This window comes from Alligator sinensis, unplaced genomic scaffold, assembly GCF_000455745.1.
Source record: "Alligator sinensis unplaced genomic scaffold, ASM45574v1 scaffold946_1, whole genome shotgun sequence".
In the NCBI taxonomy this organism is placed as follows: Eukaryota; Metazoa; Chordata; order Crocodylia; family Alligatoridae; genus Alligator; species Alligator sinensis.
Window position 1 is genome coordinate 413,293 of NW_005842751.1, and position 6,891 is coordinate 420,183.

The window sequence follows — 6,891 nt, forward strand, 5'->3', positions numbered from 1 at the left end:
GTCTGGACTGCGATCGGCGACGGGGAGAGGCTAGAGGTTATGTGCCTCGGAGTTGTTAAGGCTCCGAGGGTTCGGTAAATAGGTCCCCCGGAGTTGTTGAAGCTCCGTGGGTTCGACAAATTAAACCTCTGTTGCCCTCTTAAGGAAAAAGCTGGGTTCGTAGGGATCAGCAGCGCTTAGAAATCCTCACGCTCCTTTCCCGAACTCCACGTGCTTTCTTTCTCTCCGACTTGGGCGGAAACTACCCAAGCCTTTTGTACGGTTAGCTAGCCAATAGCTAGCCGCCACGTATGCCTACATTTAGAACCGGCCAATAATGTGGCACGAATCTAAATACAAATGGCAGGAACTCCTTTGCATCGTGCATCACTATAATGCAAAAGGAATGCACTATGCAAAGAAAGCTACAGAACTGGCGGGAAAAACTCCTGCACGCGGGTTCTTAATTGCAACAGAACACTCCACCGTGCAAAAGAGCTGCAATTTGGCGGGAACATGATTTAGCGATGCCAAAGCACACACAAACAAGAAAAACCACAACTTTGGGTTGTGACAAGCTGATACAGGCTCCTGGCTTTGAGTCCCAATTAGCTGATGAAGCTCCTATCTGTCAGGTTGCACTATGTACTCTGGCAGCTTGGAGTCCTCTCAGTCCCAGCCACAGGAGTGGAGATTCCTGGTGATCATGATCCTGGGCTTGCCCTTGCAGTAATATGGCATGATGGGATCTGATGCTCAATCCTATAATGACGCTTCCTGCCATGCATGTGTGGCATAGCAAGATGGGTCATGCATCAGATCCCATTGCACATTATTTTTAATGTCTGTCAGTGGCCAAAGTGAAACACACATGCATATTTTTTCACCATAGCTGTCAAAGTGTGCAGTTACCATTAAGTATGGCTGTTGCAGAACAAGGTATTTGTAAAAGAAAAGAGCTCAGTGATGATGGGTTGAGAGAAACTGGATATCAAATTGTCACCTGCCCCTTGTGATCCTGTATACTAGTGTCACGTTTTATCTTGACAAGCATTAGGAGCAGGGAGACTTCCCTAATGAATGTTTTATTATAACCACAGTCTGCAAGGGAGTAACAGAAGCTTGTTCAGTGGTTAGAAGCAGCATCCAGATGCTTAATTATTTTTTTAACACACAAAACATCCAATGCTGAAATATAAACAAGCTGAGGATATAGTTGATTTTTTTGCCCCTTGTCCCTGTAAGGCTGATACAGAGGCAAGGAGGAAGGAAGTCTATAGCATGGAGATCTACTGAATTTAAATTTTGGAGAGTTGCTGCTTGCATGCTTAATTCTAAGAACTCTGTCACTGTCCAAATCTTGGATCGGAAGTGCTAGACAAGTGGGACAGACAGCTCTGGAAGAGTAACAGAGCATTTCTTGCTGTTACCTTTTATTTAAGATGCATACAAAAGATGGTTTCCTTGCCTGAATCCCTGAGGCCTCCTCATTCTAGCAATCGATTTTGCATAGTTCAGGTGGTGGTTAGCTGTGGAGCCAGCTGTGCTGTGGAGCCAGCTACAGAGTGTTTTTCCTTGCAGAGAAGGGATTGCTGAGTAGATGTCAGGAACTTGTTCAGCATATTTTATTTACTTACTTTAAATAACCTTCTTGCTCTCAGTAGCCTTTTGTTGTTCTTACCCTGCCAGGTGGTTAAGTCTTGTGCTGGCTTTTTGAACATTTAATTGAGGTATTAATTCTCTCTTAATACTGTTTATTCACAGAACTCTAGGAACCTTTTCTATGCATTGTAGCTTGGAGTATGGACAAAGTTCTACAAATACTCAGTGTATTAAGCCACACTATTACAGTAGCTTGAAAAGAACAAGTTATTACATCTTGTATGGTGAATTCCATCGAGCGATAAGAGAGTTCATGTTCCAGATCTAAGGCGTGTCTTCTTCAAATTTCAGAACAATTAAGAACAATTTTCTCTCTAGATTCATACATGTAGTTCCACTTGCTGAGACTGACTCAGAGAAACATTCTCCTGTCATTGGCCCAGCCTGTGTTAAACTTATTGGGGTTACATGGCTGTGTCTGAAATCCCAAATGAAGCCCTGTTATTTGGTGGGAAGAGGGAGGGAGTGAGAGTGATATGTTTCTATTGAGCTGGATTTGACATGAATACAATTATTTCTGTTTTTTTGGTAAAATAGATTGTACTATACCGGTCACTGAATGCCTCATTGCTTCCATTTTTAATTATACTAAAAGGAATGCACTGCTAGCACATAAGATGGTTTGTAAAACTTTTAGTCAGAATATAATTTGCACTCAGAAGCAAGACTGTTACTGGATGAATGGCACTGAGCAGCTTTCTTTTCATAGCTGACTTCTTTCAACTAGGGGTGCACTGGTAGAGATTTTGGGGGCTGATACTAATAGCTGATTGTTAAGGAGGCATCTTGTCCAATACCAATCTGATTCCCAATACAGCATGGAGAACTGCAGCTGGTAAGTCTGTTGTGGTGCAGGGGGAGGGCGTTGGGGGGGGAGAGATCAACACCCCCTGCGGTGAGGGAGAAGCAGGGCTGGGGCAGGGCTGGGAGAGCTGCAGCTTGTCCAGGGGGTGTGGGAAGGCGGGGTGGTTCACACCAGTGCATGTGCCCTGGGCGAGCATGGAGTCGGGGGAACTCTGCCCCTGGATCTGCGCAGAGTGGGACAGGGCAGGCTGCAACTGCGGGCTAGGGCCAGGGTGAACTGGGCTCTTCCCAGTGGGAGCTGGGCTGGGCTGCACTAGGGTGGGCGGCAGCAGCACTGGGCGGGAGGTTGCGCTGTAGCCCCCTTCCCAGCGTTGCTGCTGCCCGCTTTGAGTGCAGCCCCAACCCAGCCGCCCCACACTGGGAAGAGCCTGGCACAGCCCTGACCCCAGCCTGCAGCAGCAGCCTACCCTGCCTAGCCTCGCGCAGATTTGGGGGCACATGCTCTGTCCACGTGCTCTCCCAGGGTGTGCACACAAACAGGAGCTGCCCCTACCACCCCACGCCTGCTGGATGAGCTGCAGCTCCGCCCTGCCCCAGCTGGGCAGCACCTGCTCCAGCCCTACTCCCTCCCTCACTGCAGGGGCCTTGATCTGCCCCCCACATCCCTTCCCTCCACCCTCCCCTTCCACCACAAGAGACTTACTTACCAGCCTACGTGTTGTGCTGTGGCTGCTCACATGCACATGCATTTATCGGCCAAATTATTGGCCACATCAGGCCAATTTCCAATACAGTCAATTTTCTTTATATTGATGCTGATCCAATATTGAATCAATCTATTGGTGCACCTCTACTTTCAACTAGGCTTAGAGAAGGGGAGTGGAGTTATCCTGACATTTTGTGTTGAGGAACAGCTTTGAAGACATGAGTTCTATAAGTGATTTTATTAAAATCTATTTTAAAGCTAGAAACTAGAGCGTAAAGGGGGTAGAAGGGAAGGTGCAATTATTACAAGAGTATGATTGAAGCTTGTGAGGAGGCGAAATCCTGGCAGCTATAATTAGACAGTGTTACTCTTCACTTTACAATGATTTATTCCTTAGAGAATGAATTAAAGTTATTTGGGAAAGATCCAGGAATGAATTAGTGATTTATCAAGAGAAACTCTAGCATCTCACCTGAAAGGGGAAGAATGCAAACTGATGAAGACTGCAGAATCCTGTACATGTGAAAAGAAAGAATGAAGAGAAGTGCATTAACTGTGGCAGCTGGCCTCTATGATTAAGACTAAGGGAAGAGATGGTTATTCAAGCACAGGCCAGAAGTTCCGGTGATATGATTTATGCTCCCAGTTGTGCCACAGATGAGTGAAAAATCTGTAGTGAATCTTGTTCTCCCATCTCCTTCAGGCTGTTGGAAAGCTGAATTAATGGTATTTGTAGAATGCTTTGTATCTCTTTGAGAAAAGACTATACAAATGCAAAGCTATATTTTAAAGATCGTATAAAGACTTGACTGATAGAGTGAGATATACATCTAATAAACGAATAAATAAGAGATAATATTCATGCATTAATACAATCCCTTAAGATTTATGAAACACGGTTCCCCAGATTTATCTGGTGCTTTGCAATTGTAATGAAACAAACATGCTTGCTTCAAGTATTTATGATGTAAAACAGAGGGCTTTTTTGTGGAAAATGCAGACAAGTTCTTCTTGTATGATGAGCAAGGCATTCTCAAATGCTGACCTGGCTTGTGAATTAGAACTAAGGAATAGGGAGAAAAGTGAAGAAAAATCCCTAAGGGGCACTGCAAGATAATATTACTTTCCCTTAGAAGCTGATACAGATGGTTCATGTGTGCCATATTAAGTCTTTCCTTTGGCACAAGCCACAAGATCTTGAGCTGTTGGTTGCAGAGCCTGTCATTGTTACCGCTATAAAATAAGTGGTTTTTAAAGTTTTGTTTAACAGCTAATTGTACACCATTAGATTTATTAATTTACCCTTTTTTCCAAATAGAATCAATTTTTGTAACCTGTCATTGATGGCAGAACTGTCTCACCATCTGATTGAGATAATTTCAATTTCTTATCTTTGATCTATTTGTCCTTTTATGACTGTTTTCAGATACTTGCATAGATCATTTTTAATAGCATGGAATTGCAGTGGCCTTCAGGAGCCCCAACAATTATCTGTTTCAACTGTCCCTTTATACAACTAGATGATTAATAGTAGAAAGGCAGCTGTTAAATCTCTTTTTAATATACAGTTCCACTGGTATAAATCTCAGATTTTCAAAGGGATCTGAGAGCTAGATACCCAAATCCCATTTGATATTATCACCCCAGCTGGATTTTTAAAGGTATTTGGGTGCTGAAAGATGTAGATAGGTTTCAGGTGACATTTTCAAGAGCACAGAGCAGGGATAGGCAATTATTTGGTCTGGAGGGCCACTTAAAGAGTTCTGGTGGTCTGTTGAGGCTGGGGGAGGAAGGGGGTGCTCACCTGACCTCAGCCCCCCCCATCATGGCTGGGTTTTCTTTTTATATATATTTTGTGTTTCAGGTCAAATCAGCCAAATCTGTTCCAAATCATATCTATTGAACAGAATTCAGTCATTCCATAAACCTGTTTATACTGCCCTGGAGGTGGGAAGGAGATGCCAATTGATCATATCTGGCCCTGGATCCATCCGCCCCCCCAACCCACCAATGGGGACACTGGACAGAGCAGGTGAGCAGGGTCTTCATGGAGACTGCTCTGGGACTCACTTGGCTGGGAGACGGGGCCACAGATGGGGAGCAGTGTCCAGGAACAGGATTGTGGGGCAGTCACAGCATGGAGCCGGTGCTTGGGGCAAAACTGTGATCCGCTCCCCACATGTCCTCGCAATGGGCACCGGCAGCTGGAAGTGTGGGAGTAGAGTGAACTGCTTCTGCGGGGCCTGCCGGGAAGCTGAGTCCAGTTGTTAGCCTATCTGGTCCTGCAAACTACAGTTCTCAGCATGTCCAAGAGCCACACATGGGGATAGGGTAGGTTGCACTCCGAGGTAGGCAGCCCCTCTGTGTGGGGGTGGCAGGACTGGCTGCACACTCCATGACCTGGGCTGCTCCCCATACCTGGGCTGGGCAGAGCAGAGGGACCTGCTGTGGGCCGGACAGAATCACTTGGGAGGCCAGATCTTGCCCACTGCTGGCATAGAGAGTCTCTTAAACAGCTACCTGAAGCTTCAGGCAGCTTGGATACCTTTTAGAAAAACCTGCCCCTAACTTATTTGGAAATCTCTATAGCACATATGTAACCATTCCTGTTATCAGTGAGATCACAGATATCTGTCACTGTGAAAGGAAATAATCTCAATTTTTCTAGCAAAGAACATGAAGCATAGAACCCAGTCTGTGCTGTGTCTAATGGTCCAATCCTAGTTCTGTTGATACTTGTGCTCAGATCAAGTAAAAGGATGATGAGTAATTGAAGATCTCGGTGGTGCATTTTATAGTGTCAGAATTACATAGCAATAAACAGGAATCAAATTCTATTGTGGTCATCAGAGATGAAAGACAAATTGCACAAGGGCTCTATGTTCTAAACATTAGTATTAAACTGCTGGATCCTGGAGCAACCCAGAAATAATTTGTTGTAGGTGGGTGGTAAAGGATGAAGTCAGCTGTAGTCTTCTGTCTTTGTAAAAGGCTCAAAGAATTTCCATTATTCACAAGGAAAGTTAAGATAGGCTCTCTTGCTCTATGAACCAACCATACCTGCTGCTTTGCTAGGCAGCCGTTTGCTTCAGAGATCTATAACGTGTGTCTAAGCCAGCCTTAAGGGAGATTGCATTGACACACTTCCCTCACTCTTAGTATCCTGAATTCTTTTAATTCCTTATGCATGAACATTTGAAACTACAAAGCTGAGAAATCAGGTGTTCATGTACATGACTTCAGAGTGAATAGGTTCTTATTGCCTACCCACAGACACACAGGAGTTATGGACTTTTGCACATATTTCCTATTAATTTAGCCATAGATACTTATTTAAATTATATATATAGCTCTATGCAAAAACTGTTTTTGTATGGTTAATTTACAAGTGAAAAATACCTTTTTTTTCCTAAATCCACTCCTGGAAGCTCAATTTGAAAGTCTGGTTCCATAGGGTACCAACTGCTTCTGCTTCCTAAATTGGGGTGAAATTCTCTAAAGAGTTCAGCTGCTATGTGGGGATTTAAACAAAGTGCTTGGATTTTCACAGAAACTCAGCAGCCAGTAACTCCTACTCTTAAGAGTGGGTGTTAAGTTGGTGCTTCAGAAGTGGTCTGAGACTCCAAGCTGATTCTTCTTCTGTGTTAGTGCCAGAAAGAAAAAATGGAAAAAATGTCCAAATTAAGCCTGCAGTTGCATTCAGCTTTATACCCAGACACTGCATGTGTTGGGGGGGTGTT